Source organism: Myiozetetes cayanensis, unplaced genomic scaffold, assembly GCF_022539395.1.
Source record: "Myiozetetes cayanensis isolate MyiCay16 unplaced genomic scaffold, myiCay2020 scf2-11, whole genome shotgun sequence".
Lineage (NCBI taxonomy): Eukaryota > Metazoa > Chordata > Aves > Passeriformes > Tyrannidae > Myiozetetes > Myiozetetes cayanensis.
Window position 1 is genome coordinate 46,798,125 of NW_026087411.1, and position 16,186 is coordinate 46,814,310.

Genomic DNA, 16,186 nt, shown 5'->3' on the forward strand with positions numbered 1-16,186 from the left:
CATTCTGAATGCTTTGAATGCATGAAATGAGCCTTTTATAATCCACACCATATTAGATATTGGAGAATCTAACCATAAGACATGCAGCAAGAGCAAACTGGACTTTTTGAGTCCAGCTGCTCACAGAAGATATCACAGTGTGTCCCTGTATTAGTATCCACCCTATCAATCTGGCAGCATCAACACCAGGGGTGCTTCCTCTTTTCTCTAGGCTGGCATAAGTAGAACCACAGAACTTTCCAGGATAGACAAGCTTTTGCCTGCAATAAAATTCCTGAAGTCAAATTCACAAGTAATTTAAAAGTGCACATGGTGAGCAGGGTTGGGGTTCAGCTGTGAGAACCAGCAAGCAGTTAATTTCACTTGAGCCATGAGAGATAACTGGGCTCCTTACCAACTGTAGTGCATGCTTTGCCCCGTCAAAGCATAGGGGAGTTTGAATTGGCTGGCTTTTGTGTGTTTTTATTTCTTACAAGGAAACTCACTGAAAGTTATCCATTTCACACAGTGATGGATAGCTGGGAGGTATCATTAACTCAAACTCTTGAGTCCTGCCCAATACAAATAAAATATTTGCATATCCACAAGCAACAAGAAAAAAACTGCATTGAGGTTGCAAACCAAGCACTCAGAACAAGGAACTGCCAAAAACAAGACTTGAAGAAACTTTAGTTAAATAAGAGGGATTTATTATTCACATTTTCCTGTTCAGACTATTGAGAAATAGATGTACTGTATCAAAACTAGGCTTCATCTCTTCACTGGAGAGTTTTCTCAGCTGTAAAGCATCCATAAAATTATATTCAGCTGCAGCTTAACACTAATGTAAGTGAGAAGAAAGATTTCTATTGTGGCTTCACAGAAAATCAGAACATACAAATAACCAGCTCCAGAGTTTGGTCTCAAGGACAGATAAAAGATATTGAGACACTACCACACTCAGCATCAGGGTGCCTGACTTTTGGACCTTTGGTTCTTAGAGCTAATACCTAGACACTGAGTGAGATACGTTGGAATAATACCCCAAGAATCTGTACATGTAAAACACAAAACTACTTCAAGTAGCTAGATGGGGATGCTTAGGACATAGCTGTGCTACAAACCCAGTCATTCTCCATAATTAACTCATTCAGCAATTTTAAGTCTTCTCCCTATGCCAGGACGTATCCCTTTCTTTAAAATGGAGCCAGAGGGTCAGACTTTTAGAGCATGGCAGGAAAAATTCCCTTTACAATCTCTTTCCACGTAATGGTTCAGCAGTTAGACTACTGCCTGAGAATGTTAGTGAGCTGGATTCAACTCCTTCGTGACCAAAAGGGAAGAGGGTGGCTAAATCTTGAGCTCTGGAACAGTACGCTCACCCACCCCACCAGCAGGAATCTGTCAGGTCTTAATAGCCCTGAGCAGCCTCACCTGGGACCCCCACCTACATGTTACCCATGGACCAGGGCTCCATTTAGAGCTCAGGTCTGGGTGTCTACTCCCTGCCTGAACTGTCTAATAGATGGATATACCTTCAGTTTGATCTCCAACTTTGCTTCCTAGATGGATCCATATTGTGGCCCAGTCTCCTGCTCCTCATGACTGGATTCCTTGTACAAACTTTACACTGACTCATTGCTTCATCATGTCTAGGTCTGTTGATGGAACCGTGCTGTGCTGTGACTGCTCTGTTCGGGTCTCCTGCCAAAGTGCTCTGATAGTGAGAATACTGCCTATGCTGCAGCCACCCATGCTTTGGGTATTTAATAGACTCAGTTCTATCTGTTCTCTATTCACGGAAGCCGCTTTTCACTTCACAGTCAGAGCCTGACAGCCAATGTTTGCGCTGTCACATAGAGTGACTCTTGTGTGTCAGGGTACTCGGCGCTTGGATGGCTGCCACAGACATTTATCTTTCTCCACGCAAGCCGTGGAGTTGTTTTTTGTCGCCCGGTTTCTACTTGGAAGAGGTAGATAGTCACAGGTGCCCATCACCGCGCGACAGTTCCCTCTCCACCTCCGCCCCGGTAAGGGATGAGGAGCGGTCAGCCGTGACACCGGCGGCCCTCGGGGGACGGGCGCTGCTCTGCGCCCCTTCCACCGGGCCGCCGCTCCCTCGGCTCCGACTCCCTCCTCGGAGCCGGCCGCCCTTCCTGAGGCGCGGAGCGGCGCCGGGGGCTATCCCGCTCGGCTCAGGCAGCGCCCCGAAGGTCGGGCGACGCCGGTGCGGCGAGGGGTCGCACCTTCCCGCAGCCCCGGGAGGAAGTGACATAGTGGCGGCGGCGGGGAGGGAAAAGGAGGGGAGGGGTGAGGTGAGGGGCGCTCTGTTGCCGGAGTGGAGCCGCTCGGCGGGCGGAGCCTGGCGGCCCCGCCCGAGCCGCCCGCCCGCTCCCGCCGCGTGCGAAGTAGTGGCAGCCGGTGCGGCTCGGCCGCCGCCCGCTCGCAGCGCGGCACCCGCGCCCAGGCCCGCCGGCGCCAGGTACGTGCTCTTCCCCTGGCGACCTGCGCCGCTCCTCAGGTGCGGGGCCTCCCTCCCTCCCTCCTCCGCCTGCCGTGCTCCCCCGGAGGAAAAGGCATCCGGAGCCAGCCGCCCCCCGGAGCGCTGTAGCGGCGAGGCGAGGGGCCGGCAGCTGCCGGCGGGGCGTGGGATGCGGACACAAGTTCCCTGACTTATTCGCCGCCGGGCTGGGTCGCCGCCGCCCGGACCCGTCGCGTCGTTTCTCCCGCGCTCGCCGGGAATTTTCCTGCCGCCCGCTGGCCCCCTTTGTGTGGCGAACGCTGCCCGCGCCCGCCGGAGTTTCCGTGGAAACGGCGGAGCTGCGGCGGCCCAGCCCCGCCGAGCTCCCCTCCGCCGGCGGCGCCTTCCACTTTCCTTTCGGTGTTCCTCGCTCGGGGCTGGCGGTGGCCGGGGAGGGAGGGAGGGAGGGAGGAGGAGGGAGGGGGCGGGCGGTGCGGTTGCCGTGGGAACGGGCGGGTGCGATCGCCCGCTCCGTGCCGCCTCCCCGGGGGCGCCGCTCCACAGCGGGCGGGCGCGGCGAGCCCCGGGGGGAGCGGGCGGGCTCCTTCACTGGTCGGTCGTGGCGGCTGTTCTGTCCGCGGTACCTGGAAGTCCACGAGCTGAGGCGGAGGAGAGGGGCGGTCTGCCTCCCTGGTGATGTGCTCACGTGTTGTCGGAGCTCTGCCTTTCACCTGTCTGCGTATCTTCATGAAGATGCTTATGCCAAATTAAATAACAGCGACAAACCTAAGGTGTGTCGACTGATACCATGTGTTGAAGGTTGAAGTTACGCCTTCTAGCATTTATTTCAACAAGTGAGCACTCACTCGAATGGCTGAAATGACAACCTTGCAAGAGAGTCTGTTTCAGCACTGTCGCACCGAGATTTCTGGTCTTTTATTTTTGTTATGCGTTCTTAAGAGTTTTAAGTGTGCTGACATCTAGGCATGATGTACGTTATGCAGGTGCTTGTGTTGGAGAGAGCAGCCTTGCTGCTACATGAAAACCAAAAATGCTTTACAAGAGTTAGACGGATGCCAGAAACTCTCAAACAAAAACCCCCAAGCTTTTCTTTAAAAGTAGTGATGCATCCAGCCCAGGAAGTTGTACCAGACGATTGTAGCCTCAGCTGGTAGTGATGTGACTTCATACTAAGAGTGAGTAGCAAAAGAATTGAAAACTGGTGGAGCATAGAAACTGTTGTGGAACAACTTAAACCAAAGTTTGTAACCTTCTTTTTTCCTCTAACTTCTCATGTGAACGATAAGATTGCTGTAGACATACAGAGGTCTATTTATATATGCCTTTGTACTTCTGCATAAAGACTGACTGCGTGGATCACTGGAATAGTTGATGTGTTCTAAATGTTTGCTGTCATTTACTGACCAGCAGCTTTCTGTAGCTGCTTGTGTCTGATATAATGCCATGGTTTTCCCAATCCTATGGATTAAAACACATCTTTATTCACTTTGGAAATTTGTGTAAATATTTTGTATAGCTTTGCTCTTTCCTATTAATGTTTTGCATCAACAGTGCCCGAATAAGCTGTATCGAAAAGTGAAACTAACTGTGTTTAGTGGATGACAGGACCAGGTTTCATGGGGAAGAATCTATTGGGAAGCCTGCAGTTAACAGAGAAACTGTTGCAAGCCGCTGATGGAGTTCTCTTAAGCAAAGTTTAGTTGTGTTGTTGGCAAGCACTTTTAACAGATTTTAGTGAATGATTTTAGTGAGTTTTTGGTGAAGAAACCTTAAGTAATATATTTTAGGAGTGGAGAAACTGCAGAGAGGTGAGCACTTGCCCAGAGTCACAGACCAGAGAATGCTGTGCCCAGAGCACGATAATGAACTGTGTTCCTTGAAACCTAGTAGGTGTCAGTTTGGTGGAGAGGTTGTTTTTTCAGTAAGTCTTGTTCTGTCCAGCCAAATTGCAGAGGCACTGAAGCAGTGTTCATCTCTGAAGTGGGGCGTGCTCTGCTGGAGTGACAGTTTTACATCACCTACAGTTTAATGTACTCACTGTACCATAACAGAGGAGAACTCTCTAGGAGAAGAATTCTCTGCAGGGGATGGATGAGAATCCTATGGCTGTACTCTGCCCTGCTGAAAAGGATTGGCTAAATTTTTCTGTTGTGTACCCTGTTTTTCATGCTAGAAGGTGAAGACTGGGAGTAATGCCCCTTGAAATCTCTTCATACAGGAAGACACTGTCACAGCTGTGCTGAGGGCAGCAAGATGCTGTTCTTGTGTTACAAATGAGCACTGTGGCCCTCTGAACTTGTATTAGTAATTTAGTCTTAAAATTGAAACATTCAGATTTCCACTATGTGACGTAGAACAACACTTCCTAACTAACAGCATCCCTGCTACTGCTGTTGGTATGTCCTGATAAGGGAGCAGATCAGCAAGAGGGCAACAATGCATAGTAGTGCACTGTGTATATGCTTTACTCAGTGAAAGCTTTTGTAACTGTGGGCCTTGCTCTCAAGGGAAAACATCTTATGTCAAGGCAGCTGTCTCTCAGGTGTGTTTGATTTTGCTGTGCTGAATGCAGTGGGCTTTCTTGTAAGGGAACTAGAAATGAGACCGACAGTGGTGTACCCTGTGTGCTTTGTTGCCTTTCAGCACTGGTATGTGGCAAGCTGAGTATGTGTTTTTTCCCTGAAGTGCTTTGTCTGGGGCGTGGCTTTGTCCAGTGGTTTAGTTTCAGGCGTTTGGGAAAGTTTGCTCACCAGTCTGTTGTTTGGTGGTCTTGGGCTTATTCACATCTGACTGTGTGGCAAGTACCCTGATCACCTGTGACTAATGCTCCTGTGCTGCTCGGAAACTGCTGACTCACTTTGTTTTCATGCTTTTCCCCTGTCCTCCTCCACTACCTCTGACTAGAGATGAGGTAGGGTCCAAGGTAAGGTCAGGGAAAGAGGAAATGGAAATTAATAAGGATAACTGTTGTGGCAAGGGTGAAGATACTACACAGATCCTGCTTTGATAATGTGAGAAAAAGATGATGGCTGTAACAGATTTGCTGAAAAGCTGCATAAGCCATGTGTTAGGAACTGGCTTAACAATCGTAGTGAGCCCACAGTTGGGAGATGCTGGGTTGTGGTCCTGCTAGTGGTCTGCTCTTCAACTTGAACTTAAAGCCTTTTTATTGCCATGCCTTTGTTTTGACCTTCTGCCTTCCTGTCTGTCTTGTTACATTCTGCTGTGAAGAGCTTTACGCTGAAATAATTTTCTGCTGCTTGCAAAAGGGCTGACCTGGCTTGAGGTTTCTATTGTAGCATAAATAACAGGAACTGGGAAAGGCAATTAACCAGCTCTAGGCTGGAAAGAAGTCAGAGATAGAGGTCACTGAGAGAAGGTTTACTTGGCAGAAGGTATGGAGACAAGCACACTGATTTCACTTGCATGCGTGACTGTTTATTAATATGTTAAAAATTTCTGACATGTACCAGATTTCTTTTTAGTCAGACCAACAAAGTTAAATTTCACACACATTTTTCCAGTAGCATCCATGTGAATGAGAAGGTTTTCCTATGCTGACTATGCAAGTTTTTTTACCTATCAGAGAAAGGCTAAGACTCGACTTAAAACCTTCTGTTAAAGATAAGGAAAGAACGTATTTGGGGGAATTCTATATGTAGAAATGGCATGTGATTTCAAGTGACAGCTACTATGGGAAAGTTAAACTGTGTCCTGCTTCTTTCCCTCTCTCTACATTATCTCTGTCTTTGCATATCATAGTTTGCCTCTTAACATGTTTTTCAGCACTTTGGAAAATACCATTACTGCAGGTGCTGCTTTGCGCTTCTGGAAGGTCCAGAAGGATTCTGTCTGCAGCAGGCTACACCTGCACTTGAACCATTTATGAGATTTTATTCCTTCAAGTCACAGGTGGTTGTCAGGGGTTAATATTGTGATTCTCTGTGTCCCTGTAACTTTTTTACATGCCTGTGCCTCTAAGCGTGTGCATAAATATTGCATTTCATCCAAGATGGAGACAGAGAAAAGCTTCATTTTGAATTTAAGCCTTGTAAAACTGTCTCAAATATATTTTGAAGTTAGAAAGAGAAATTCTCAAAACCGGGCTTTTTAAAGGACTCAGGCTTCTGCAGTTGTTCAGAGGTGGTGTAGAAAATTCAGGCAGGCGTTGATGTACTTAATGTTTAATTTAGTGCAAAATTTATAAAAATATTACTGGATTCTTAGCAGTGTGTTTAGTAACTGTTAGCATCTGTACACTTGCCATCCAGTGAAGTAAATGCTGTTGAATCAAGCACTATCTCAGAATGATTTGCTGATGTTTAAGGTGGTTTTTACTAGACCTGGGTTTAGATGCTGAGAATACAAGATCATTGATTGGTTTGGAGTCATAATGTTTGGTAAACAACGAGGACTATTGAAGCTTGTTGAAAGATTTCTTTTGGCTTCAACAGGGTTTGAATCAGGTCCAAAAAGAAACCTTCCTTTATTATTGGACTTGATAAATCTGGTGTTTGTGATAAAGGCTTTTATTCCCTTAAGTTCTTAAATTAAATCAGGCTGTTAGGGGACTGATGATCAGGGAGAATGAGGAGGCTGAAAGTATTATAAGTTCATGATGTGGCAAAATAGTTCTGAACACTTGTATCACATGAGGCAGAGGTGAGTGAAAACTGATGTAGAATGGGACTGGTGAAATGTGGGTAAAGCTGTCACCATGTTTATTTGGGTTTTTACCTGGCATCTGGATGTCTGATTGTTTTGTGTGTAGGTACAGCTGAGTTTTTCACTGAAGCTGGCATCTTATTTTTTGGAACCATGCCAACCTCATCTCAGCTGTAAGATGTTTTTCTAAGTATTGGGTGTTACCTCTTGAAGGCAGGAATTGGTTTTCTTCAAATAATAAATCTGAAAGCTTCCCTGCCACTTTCATTCTTCAGTTAAACTGTTTTTCTACAGAAGGAACCATTAGACTGTATTTGATGAATAAATCTTAATATCCTGTGTTTCTCTGTCTTGGTGAGGCTACATCTTGTGTTTGTGTTGTCATTTTCAATTTTGGGATGCAGTTTTCATAAAGGAGAAATTCAGCTACCTCATACTCTTCAGTGTCAGGTGATAGAATGCCGACAAATTAAATCCATACTGGGAGATCAAAAAAAAGCCTTGTGAGTCTTTTTCTGCTTAATGTTTCCTTAGCATTCAAAGAGCATACTAATCTTACGTCATATTAATTAAAAATATGCAAATAGCTTAGCTGAAGGAGATGGTCTACTGTCTTTGAAGATAACCTAACAGCTCACTTGGAGCTGTAATCAGGTGAATGGCACTTTTAATTTCCAGCAGTGTTAACAATTTGTTGTGATTTGTACTGGAATCTTTTGGATTCCCTCATGGAGGAGGTCAGCGCTGTTCCTTCCTATCTCTGTGATTTAGAAGCACGAAGACTGTGGCATGTGCCCTGTGTGTGTTGCATTTGTGGCAGCGTTGGCAGCGTAGGTGAGACACGCTTAAGTGGGAGAATACGGTTGTCTCCAGCAGGCCACACAGCTGCTTGGAAAGAGGCACCATGTTAAAAGTGTTTATACTGGGTTTTTGGGGCAGTAGAAAATCTGTTACCAGCCCACAGTCTGGTGGCGGAAGTCCCACTTGTAAACCAGTGTCACCATGGTGTATTTCTCAGCTTAGTGATTCATGCTCTATTTCTTCCACTTTCCACCAATTTTTTTTTTGGTAAAATTATTGCTGCCACAAATTCTAGGCTATTCTTTCGTTATTCTTTCTGGCTTTTTAAAATACACAAAATAACAAGGCCACACTAGTTAGAAATTAGATTGTTAGGAAAAGGCTTAAAGAGACTGCCCAAAATTACTAAAATGTAAATTGCAATTCCAGAAAATATGAAGAAGTTGTTTTATCAGAGTGTGCTAAGGAAAGAAGGTTATCTCTTTCCCAGTGCTGATGATTTTTTTCTTCTGTTTGTTGTTCTCATAGCATCTATCAATGCCTTTAATTCCTTCTCAGGTAGGAATAATGAGAGAGATGTGCCCACTTGGTACTGAAGTTGTAACTTACAGTTTATAGTACAGAACCATCCAAGTTGCTGAATACTTGGTTTTCATTTCTTGAGGAATGGAGAAAGGAAAAGAGAGTTTATTAGATCAATACATGCATCGTGAGTTGGACCATTTTCTGCATGCATCATCTGGTGCCGCTGAAGGTCCTTGGGGTATCTGTCTGTTCTCTCTCTAACCTCTATGCATGGTCTTTCAGAAGATGTTGCAAGGAAAACTCGAGCATGGGCAAGAAGGCAAATAAAGGAGGATGGAAGTACCATTTTGTGTTGAAAACTGGAGCCTGGGGAACTAGTAGGTTGTGGGTTTGGTGTTAGCTGTGCAATGGATTTGCCATGTGACTGTCACAAGCTCTCTCTGAGTGTTCTAAGTTCTCTTTGTGTAAGAGAGGGGCAGTAAGAAAAATCTTGCCAGATTTACTTCTCTAGTGTCTTCTAAATGGTTGTAACTTTTCATATCAGAGGGGATGGATAAATCCAGGGAGAAAAAATTGACAAAATCCACACTGTTTTCTAATCCTGTATGTAAAGGATTTAATCTTGCATACAGAAATGGTCTTGCTCATGCTACTACATCTGCTGAGTGGATGTGAAACTATGCCTGCATACAGCTGCTTACGTGTGTTAGTGGTGTGTTATTTGCTGTGTTATTTGTCTGATGAAGAACTGGAGTTGGAGGTGATACTTTTGTAGTCTTAACTTTGCAAATAACTCTCTGTGGGTAAGAATAGGAGGACTTAAATATTTAAAGCTTTGAACTAAATGTGATCCATGTTTCCTTGTTGTCTCATGTGTAAAACTGGTTTGGATGTTGGGGAAGTATTTCATCTGTTGAGAGTATGGGCAGTTACTGTACCTTGTGCTGACCCTTTACATTGCTGTGAATGTAATTTACAGTTCTTTAAAACAAAGCGAGAGCTGTTTGATAAGTATAAACCATGAGTCTTTGTAGGAGGGGCCCTTTTTTCCAAAGCTTATCTCTTATCAAGAAAGTGTTTGGACTCCCAGCACAATTTAAAAATAAAAAGAGCAACCGTGGTTTTACACCAACTTCTGAATAATCCTTTGTCAGCCTTCTTCCATACCCCCATTTCTTTGAGTTCTTCTAAAAGAAATGCTTTTATAATAACCACTGAAGAATTCAGTAGCTACTCCCATGTTGGATCAGTTCCTGAAGTGCCCACTGTAGAGGTGATCAGTGTGCCCTTGATACTGAGTAAGTATCACAATGCAGATGACAACATCCTGTTGTACTGCCCCTGCTGCCTCTGTAGTTTTTAATGTGTTAATTTCCTGTGTATGGCAGGGATGGTATGGATCTCACCATTGAGAGATTTCTCACAGGCTGTGTGTTGAGGACCAGTGGCTTAACTAGACAGGCTCCAGTCTCTCTACTCAAATGTGCAGTTGGCTCAAATAGTCCATGCCTTCTGTACAAAATGTGTTGTATCATAAATGCAAAAGCAGTTGTACTTATGGACATATGTATATTTGTATTTGCGAAGGCTTAGTTTGTTGCAGACATTCAGATTCAGCCACCTGGACTTTTGCAGAAAGCCAGATCATCCAGTGAAGACATTTTGTAGTGTAGACACATTTGGCGGGGGATTGTTTTTATAGAGGAGGGTGCCAGATTGCAATAGTGTGTGGGTCTGGTTACCTTGACTAAGCACTTGATGTTGCCCATAAATCAAGTACTACATTGGCTATTAACATGTGATATAGCTGCATGTCCTAGACCCTTTGTGGTTATTCACATTGCTTATTTTTGAGGAACTATCCAGGTTGCTTTTACTTGTGTGACAGCATAGCCCACATCCTGCATAAGTTCTCTGTACTCTGTCTTGTAAGTTTTTTGTTGTTTAGTCCTGCTCCCTTGCTCAGTCCCTAAATTTTACTTGTGTGTGTTGTATTGCCCTTGGTGGCAGTGCAAGTGACTTTCTAGGTTAATGGACTCAGAGAAGTAAAATATGAAACAGAGGGACTTGGTGGTCCCTGAAACTGAAGTCTGGGGCTGAACTCTGATAGACTCATCTAGGTCTTGAGTATCTTAATGCGTCTCTAATTGTATTTTTTCCAAACCAGTGGGAAACACTTGAAGAGCAACACTTGGCATTCTGGAAAGAAGCAACTCATCTTCTAGTGCTGTTTTTGTGAACTTCATGTTCTGCACCTGAGATAACTGCTGTAGTTCACCCTAATGTATTTTTTGAGGATCTCTTTAGGAGCTTGGAACAGAACTGCTTAACTTCAAGGAGTTTACTCTCTTCAAATAGATAGCTTCCCTCAGTGTCAAGCCCTGCAGTCCCTAAATGCTGCATCTCCAAGAAGTTTTGTATTGATGTGTTTGTGTTCAGTGCCTTATGGCTTCCTTGTCCAGCTCCCTTCTCCCTGAACATTTCATCCTTCTGGAAGAAGGAGCAAGACTGACCTGCTTCCCACCAGAACTTGGGCAGTGACTCCACATCTTTCCCACTTCTTCCCAGACTATGCACACCTCTCCTGGGCTGCTGTCATCCTCCTTTCCTTGCTATATAGACACTTTCCTCTGTTGCTGGGATAGGCATTGAGGCTAACATAGCTCTTCTGTGCATTTTACCAGCAGAGTACTCAGAGAGAGAGACCGAACTTGCGTCCTGGCAGGCATGCAGAGTTTGCATAGCTGCACAGATTACAGCAGGAAGAAAATATAAAAGGAGAAGGGGGAAAGCATCATGCTATGATAACCATAACCATAAGTTCAAAAACTTCTGGGTTACTTTCACTTCTTCAGTTTATACTCTGTTATGCAAATTATCTCAGTGCTAAATAGAAAATAATTGAATAGAAAATAATAGAAATATAATTATTTTCTATAATAAAAAATAGAAAAATAGAAATAAAATAATTTTCTATAATAATAGAAAAGAGTTCAATTTTATAGAAAGTAAAAAAATTAGAAATTCTAAAATTTGCTGGTAGACGGTATTCATTCTTCAACCTTTGAAACAGCCAAACTGACTGATCTCTCTTTTGTAGCCATGTGCACTTCAGGAATTCAGAACTCCTCATGAAAATCTAGAAGCATTCCTAAGTTCCCTTAGCTTTGGGGGAAGGTTTTAAGATTCTTCCCTGATTTGAGAGTTTTTGGAGAAGGTGTGATGTGTTGACCTTGACTGCCTTCCAGGTTCACATGAAACTGCTCCCTCACTCCCCTTCCTTACCTGGACAAGGGAGGAAAATAGCATGAAAAACCTTGTGGGTTGAGATGAGGACAGGGAGATCACTCACCAGTTACCATAATGGTCAAAACAGACTCCACTTGGGGAAGTTTGGTATAATTTGTTGTCAGCTGGTAACAATGCAGAACAGTGAAAAACAGAGCCTAAACTAAAACCACCTTTGCCTTAAGTCCCCCTTTTTTCCAGGCTCAGCTTGATTGTAGACTCCACCCCTCTGCTATACCCCAAGTGGTGCAGGTGGGTGGGGAAGAGGGATTGCAGTTGGTTCTTAATAGTTCCTCTTTGCTGTTCCTTCTTCACTGTGCTATTCCTCTGCTACTGCTGGGGTCCCTCCCACAGGATATGGTTCTTCAGAAAAAGACTGCTCCAGCCTGGGACCCCCTGGGCTGCAGTTGCTGCCACAAAACCTGCTGCGGAGTGGGCTCCTGTCCATAAGCTGCAGATTCCTTCAGGGCACGTGGTGCCTCGTGAGGTGTTCTCCATAGGCTGCACTCTGTATATCTGTTCTGCCATGGTCTTTCATGGGATGCAGTGGGATAACCTGCTTCACTGTGGTCTTCACTACAGGCTGCAGGAGAGTGCCTAGAGCGCACCCTTCCCCACCTTCTTCACTGACCTTGGGGTCTGCAGGGCTGTTCTTCTCATGTATTTCTCACTCCTCACTCACAGCTGCTGTAAAAAAAAAAAAACCAAACCAAAAAAACCAAACACACAAAACCCCAAAACAAAACCAAACAAAAAAACCCAAACATTTTTTAATCCTTTCTTAAACATTATCACAGAGGTGCCACTAGTGTTGCTGATGGGTTCAGCTTTGGCCAGTGGTGAGTCTCTTCTGGAGCTGTCTGTAACTGGCTCTGTTTGATGTGGGGGACAGCTCCTGGTGTCTTCTCACAGAAACCATCTCTGCAGCCCCCTGACTACCAAAACCTTGTCATGTAAACCCGACACAGGGGATAATGCTCTAGTAGATACCTTTTAGGAAGGTAGAAAGTGATTCAAACCCTAATTAGGCATGAGGCAAATAGATGGATAATTCTTCCTCTAGACTTGGTTGGTTTGGGGTTTTTTTTGGTGTGGTGTGTAAAGATATTCTTCTTTGTAGGTGAGTACATACATGGACGTGACCTCATTTTTTTCCAATTTTTGATGTTCACAAACAGAAAAGAGCACAAAGGCTTCCTGTGACTTACTTTGCATATGTATTTCATATACACCAGTGTTGTTAAAATGGACTTGGATGTGAAATACAGTGCTGCTATTGGTGCTGTTTTCACAGAATTATAGAATCACTTAGGTTGGAAAAGACCTGAGAGACCATTGTCACCACCTTGTCAACTAGACCGTGGCACATCCAGTCTTTCCTTAAACACCTCCAGGGACTGTGACTCTACCACCTCCCTAGGCATTCCATTCCAATGTCTAATCACCCTTTCTGTAAGAAATTTCTCATGATGTCCAGTCTGAACCTCCCCTGGCACAGCTTGAGGCTGTGTCCTTTCATCCTGTCCCTTGTTACCTGGGAGACTGATGCCCACCTGGCTACAACCTCCTTTCAGGTAGTTATAGAGAGTGCTGAGGTCACCCCTGAGCCTCCTCTTCTCTGGTCTAAACAGACCCAACTCCTCACAGGACTTGTGCTTCAGACCCTTCACCAGCGTAGTTGCCCTTCTCTGGACTTGCTCCAGGACTTTATTATGCATCTTGTAGTGAGGGGCCCAGAACTGGACACAGTAATTGAGGTGTGGCCTCACCAATGAAGAGGACAGGGTTTTTGATGTCAGCTGAAATTCACTTAAGAGGCACTACTGAAACTTTTTAATCTGACCCAAGATATTTTTATAATCTTAATCTCTGTAACTCATCCATCCAAATACGAGAAAATGCAAGAATAGGCAGCAGCATCATCAGTTTGGTTGTTCTTAACTTGCAGCAAAGCATTTAAGGACTTCAAAGAGTAGACCTAAGTGAAAACTTTTATGTAAGCTTGAAACGTGTTGTACTGAAAAAAAAAAGAGGTCTAGTGTTGACTTTCCTCTATTTGTAAGTATGGACAATATCAACTCAATCTAAATGCTGTCAAATAAATACCATGTTGCTTTCCACACTCCAAGGACTCTATTTACTACATAAACTTTGGAAACAGTGGGTTACAGTTCTTTGCTTCATTCTTATGCTTTCTGTAGAAGCGCAAACAGTTGTGTTTGCTATGAGATCTCTAGTTGTAGTCTCAAAACATGGAATATAAAATATAAAAGTATAACAGATAAAGTTCAGTGGCAGCAGCCGCTGCTGGCATGGCATTGTTCACCTTGCATATCACTTCTGTGTCCTCCTGGTCAATTTTTCAGAGCAGAAGGAAATCGTGAGAGTAGTTGAAAACACAGTGGATCTTGCTGAAGAATGAAACTTGGAAGAAAAAGAGTTAGAATGGATAGTTGTGTAGTTTGCTTTTAAACCTGATCATGTGATCTCTTAGCCACATGAATTAGATGCTTGTTGACTTGCTCCCTAGACAGACATTTGAGGTTTGAGTCTTCCGTATCCAAAGGAAAACTGTTATTAAGGAATGCCCCTGTCTAGTTTAGATGCGCTGCCTGGCCATTTTCTCCTAATTAATTTTAACAGATGTTTGATAGAACAGAGCTTCTTGGCAGCTCTCTGATCTTAATAGCTTCTGAGAAAATGCATTGATTGGCCCTTTTGTTTTCAAAAGATTGCTGTAATTTTCAGTCATTATCTGTAAGGAAATCAGTGTAATTTATTAAACCAGCATCATGGATTAAGAATTAAAGACCTGATTCTTCTAACACTTAAACTGGTGTTATGTTGATGTTACCCATGAGGAGCTTTAGTAAGACAAAGAGTAAGTGGAAGATGTTCATCATGAACTTTTAAAAAGCAAATTTCTAGATCTCTTTCATAAGCTCAGAACTGATTCTTTTTGTTGCTTGTACTAGGAATAAACTGTATTTCTTGGAGTTTGGATATGAAGACAGTCCAAAACCTATCATATTTAAAAAAAAACCTTATAAGAACAAGCTTAGGTCTGAGAAACACTTAGCTAACACTCTGTGTACAATGCTTGAGTTGCAAATTCTGTAGGAAAACTAGCTTGCATTTAATCAGAAGAGAAAATTATTCTGTGTAGTCTCCCTACTTTTCAGGAATGAAACATTTAAGCAGTATCTCTGGCTTCTTGTTCCTTTTGCAAGCAAGCTAGGCTAGATGCCTTTCAATAGTATTGCTTAAGTAGATTTAGTTTGCCTTACAAACAGGTCTTAGAAACTTCACAGAATTGAAATTTGATCGCTGTGAAAGCAAGGAATAAATTGCTTTCAGAGATTTCATTGTGACTTCACAAAATTTTAAGACAATAACTTCTATCAGGGTCATCTCATCTTTGTTTATTTTAATTCTGTGAAGTTTTGTTTTAAAGACCCAGCATGAAATAAATTATTCACATAAATGTAACATTTTAATGCAGTTTGACTGCTACTATACTAAAAAGTTTAAAAAAAAAGAATTGGTGGACTGATTGTTGGACAAAATGACTAATAATTTGTTACAAAATCTGTTGTTCGGTTGTTTACTACAGTAGACTTCTGTTGATTATATCAAATAGTGAGCTTTCAGGTCTCCAGTATAAGTAGATAGCGCTTCAGTCCTGTTTTATTTATGGCTGTTGTTTTTATTTTTTATCCAGTGCCTTACTGATCTCTGGGAATTAGGTTAGATTAGAGTGATTTTGTGGGATGAAATTAAGCAGACTGACTAACACAAAAAGACTTTTGACCAGTTTTAGCCAAGGATGGTAGGATAAACCCAGTCATCAGGGTTTTGGACACTGTACAGTCTTTTAAAGCATCCACTTATAAGCAGCTGGTTACTTGCTTCCATTCTGATTGTTTTAAAGAAGTTTTCTGCCTTTTTTTAATTTTTATTTTTTCCTTATTTCATTTTTGTCTCTGTCTTCAGAGTTTGCAATGGAAGGGCTGGAGAATGAAACACAACAATGGATTCTACTAGACATTTCTCATTCTGTTTAGCCTTCAACAGAAAGAAAGCCTTTGGTCAAAATCCCCAGCTAGTAAATTGTCTGCCATCCGAAGAATCCTGTCTTTAATGGAAAGGCTGGCTAAAGCTGGAAGAGCTTTTTGCGAGTATCATGACAATGGTTACTACGAAGAATAGAGGCCTGTTCTGCCGTTCTAAGCTACAGCTGGTGTCAGCTGTGATACTGAATAGTACAGCAAGATAAAGGGAACAAAAGGGCACATTTTGTGTGCTAATAATAGGCTTGGGACTGCCATAAACTCTTTATATAAATTATACAACAGTACCAGTTCTCTTTCTTAAATTTTTCTTCATCTTCCTTGTGGTTGAAAACCTGGCTATATAACTTCCGATGGCTTTGCAGTGATTCTTGTA

The 16,186-nt window shown here is 43.3% G+C and overlaps 1 protein-coding gene across 5 annotated transcripts in view; it reads left to right on the forward strand.

The window, feature by feature from the left end:
• The window catches only part of AGPAT4 (1-acylglycerol-3-phosphate O-acyltransferase 4), an 89,596-nt gene that overhangs the window by 12,535 nt on the left and 60,875 nt on the right, over nucleotides 1–16,186 (forward strand). The window contains exon 1 of one of the 5 annotated variants that reach the window (XM_050316175.1): nucleotides 2,394–2,461. The exons of 3 other annotated variants lie outside the window; for them this stretch is intronic. The gene's annotated coding sequence lies outside the window, so the exon portion shown is untranslated. Of the gene's footprint in view, nucleotides 1–2,393; nucleotides 2,462–3,554; nucleotides 3,702–16,186 lie in introns of those variants that run through there. One more of the 5 variants, XM_050316176.1, reaches the window with a different exon arrangement.